The following is a 3,612-nucleotide window of genomic DNA, read 5'->3' as shown; positions in this document are numbered from 1 at the left end:
CAACCAGTCTCTGTGTGACATAGTTCAGTGGTGTTTACCTATTTGTCTTTCTCCACCTGAATGATTTATCTAATAGTACAGATTTGTACGGTGGAATAAATATTATGGTTTGTATTTTATTATGAAGAATGAAGACATTGTAGAAATCTAGTTATAAAATGTTATTGTATAAGTGAAAATAGTATACTTAAGGAAATTGAGGAAGATTCTGAAATAAAGAAAATGTGTTTTTAAAGTTCCCTCACTTTGCCTTGGTCTTTCTTCTGAATATATATTTCTAGGACTTCTGGTTTCTGGTCCACGTGCAAGGAGTTTGTAAGTCACCACTGTGTCCTAACAAGTCAGAAGCTGAACAGACTGAAATTCAACAACTCTTATTAGAGCTGTAAGAGAGGAAATAACACAGGACAAACTGCTGTCTCCAAGATTGTAGAGATAGGCAAATAAATGTAGTTACTTTGTTCTGGAGCAGAGACTCACCCCAAGAATCTGCCTCAAGAACCAGCACCAGAGAAGAACCCAAAGTGTAACTGACAAATTGCTAGAGGCTCAGTGTGGACAATTCTGAGAGTAACACACTCTAAGGGGACCTGGCCATCAGGGAAGCCCCACAGTATTCTGAGCTTGACCAGGCTTCCCCAGTAAATATTGAAAAAATTCCCCTCCTGATTCTGTTAGGGGGAGAGGAAAATTCCATTAAAAAAATCCAGAGTAGCCCGGCCAGCGTGGCTCAGTGGTTGAGCGTCGACCCATGCACCAAGAGGTTGCAGTTTGATTCCCGGTCAGGGCACATGCCCAGGTTGTGGGCCCGATCCCCAATGGGGGGAGGGGGCATGCAGGAGGCGGCCAATCTATGTTCTCTTTTATCAATGTTTCTGTCTCTCTCCCTCTCCCTTCCTCTCTCTCTAAAACCAATAAAGAAAAAATATTTTAAAAAAATTCAGAGCATGTTTTTGTTAGCAAGACCTCTCCTCAAGGGAAACCAGTTAACCAGGGCCTGACCTGCTGGGGTATTACCAGAGCCTAACTGACCTAGAGGGAAGGAAACACCCAGTCCCAGTGCACTCTAGCCATTTTGTCTCGATTAACAGGAGAAAAGAAACTGAGGAAAACTTGTGAATTTCACAATCTGGAGGCACAAGTGCAGTGAAAGACTGAGTCCAGCTCATAAGATTGAGGAACAAGCCCCCCCCACCCCCCCACCCCCGGCTCTATCCACCTTAATACCATATTGCTAAAGGGTTATTTAGGTCAGTTCCTTTTGCTGGGTGTGTCATATCTGGTTCTCAAAGAAAAATTACAAGGCATACAGGAAAGCCCAAAACAATTTGCAGAGGCAGAGAAAGTAATGAATACCAGATATGGAAGAGATATTGGAATTATCAGACCTGGAGTTCACAACCATCATGATTTATATGCTAAGGGTTCTAATGGAAAAGTATGCAACATGCAAAAAACAATGGGCAACATACACAGAGAAAAGGAAATCCTAAGAAAGAACAAAACAGACAAGCAATAGATTAAAAACACTATAATAGAAATAAAGAATGTCTTTGATGTCTCTTTAGTCAATAGCACAAGGTTGAGAAAAGAATCTCAACTACAGAATATGACAATACAATTAAATCATTGAAAACCAAAAACCAAAGATTATAAAAATTGAAAATACAGTAAAACCTTGATACAATGGACTCATTTGGGCAATGGAGTGTCCTTTGAAGCCAAAAGTCTGTTATATAATAAAGTAGGTTTTCCGAATGTGTATGCTAAAAAAATTGACAGATTCGTTTACCTGTTTTTACTTATGTAGACATGTTTGTGAAATTAAAAGTAAGTATGTATGAAAAGTTTAATTTCCCAGAAAACTTTTCTATATGTATTACGGTAATTTTAAACATATACTGAATAGTAAATGTGTGCAATCACCAGTCAGTGCCAGTAAACAAACGCACATGGCTGGGGTGTGGCTCAGCACACACTGGAACATTGGCAGGACTCATTTAAACTATTGCAGAAAGTCACACCACGCAACAGAACCAATGACTGCGTACAATGCGATATGATCATGTGCTAATCATTCCCAGGCATTGTTTACCAGAGGTGGCTCTGGATTTAAACATGTAGACTATACTTGTAGATATGTAATATTTATTTATGTCAGTGAAATTACTACAGCGTTTCTTCCAACATACGGCTTATTCACTAAAATTTGTTAAAAATAGCCATAAACTAATAACAAAACAATAACCTGTTAATTTAATTATAAGCAAATCTTGATTAAAAACATGTTAAAATTAATAGGGTGTTCATTTTCATATATGACCTACAGACTGGACATTTTGTTTGTTAAATCCAAAGTCCTTTAAATTAAGGTCTGAAAAATTGAATGTTTATTGTAACACAACAGAATATCCAAGAACTGTGGGAGAAGAACAATTGTGTAACATAAGTGTAATTGGAATTCCAGAAGGAGGAGGAGGAGGAAGAGGAGAGGAAAGAGAAGGAATATTTGAAATTAAGTGAGAATTTTCTCAAATTAGGTCAGGCATTGAAGCACAGATCTAGAAAACATCAACCAGGACAATTGCTCCCCCTGCCCCCAAACTACACCTAGTCATATTGTTTTCAAACTGAAAAAAAAAAAAAAAAAATCAAAGATTAAAAAAAAAAATTATTGAAAAAGTTCAAGGATAAAAAATTCTTCACCACAGCAGAGTGGCATACTTTTAACTTGCTAGAATCCACAATTTTGTTAACCAAGTATTTTAAAAATCTCTCTCTCTCTCTCTACTTCTCTATCAGAATTTACACTCAGAATTTAATTTTATTTATCCAAAAGTTGTTTCTCTGTCTGATTTGTGTAGACAATCACAAAATCTTCTTGCTTTTTCTGAGCCTTTGTATCCACAGCCAACTCACTCTGGATTCTGGGTGTCAGAAATAAAAGCATTTTTCCAGAGAAGTTCACACACTGTTGGGGGCCAGCTACACAATGCCTTTCCTGGTGGGCCCCAGCCTCTGTACCCAGGTGGCTGTTTCCTCCTTCTCTCTCTTTTTCTGTATAAATATATAATATAGTTATTATATGTAACTATCAAAGAGATATTTATAACATATGTAATATATTATATTTATATTATATATACTATTCTATATTATATAATACTATATAGTATATACTATTCTATATTATTTAATACTATATAGTATATACTATTATATATTATATAATACTATATAGTATATACTATTATATACTATACTATTATATATATCATATTATATTATATTATATTATATTATATTATATTATATTATATTATATTATATTATATTATTTCTACCAGGGAAAGCTAACTAATACAAAAAGTCACTCTGGTATAAGCTTCTTTAGAAAAGACGAGGGAAGATTAGCAATACAAATGGGGGTCACTATACAGAAGGGGTCTTTCCTCTAGGTTACCCAAGTTCCTCTTCATTAAAGTGGTTCTGAGTTGGAACTTGCTTCAAAACTGGGAATTTATTACGTAGACTGGAATCTCTTCTCATGGATCAAGTTAGACTTTGCTCACTTGACCTAGAGCCCTTCTGCTTGTACAGACACGGTGAGCA

This window comes from Molossus molossus, unplaced genomic scaffold, assembly GCF_014108415.1.
Source record: "Molossus molossus isolate mMolMol1 unplaced genomic scaffold, mMolMol1.p scaffold_m16_p_2, whole genome shotgun sequence".
Classification (NCBI taxonomy): Eukaryota; Metazoa; Chordata; class Mammalia; order Chiroptera; family Molossidae; genus Molossus; species Molossus molossus.
The sequence above is the reverse complement of the archived record's forward strand: the minus strand, read 5'-3'. Positions refer to the sequence as shown.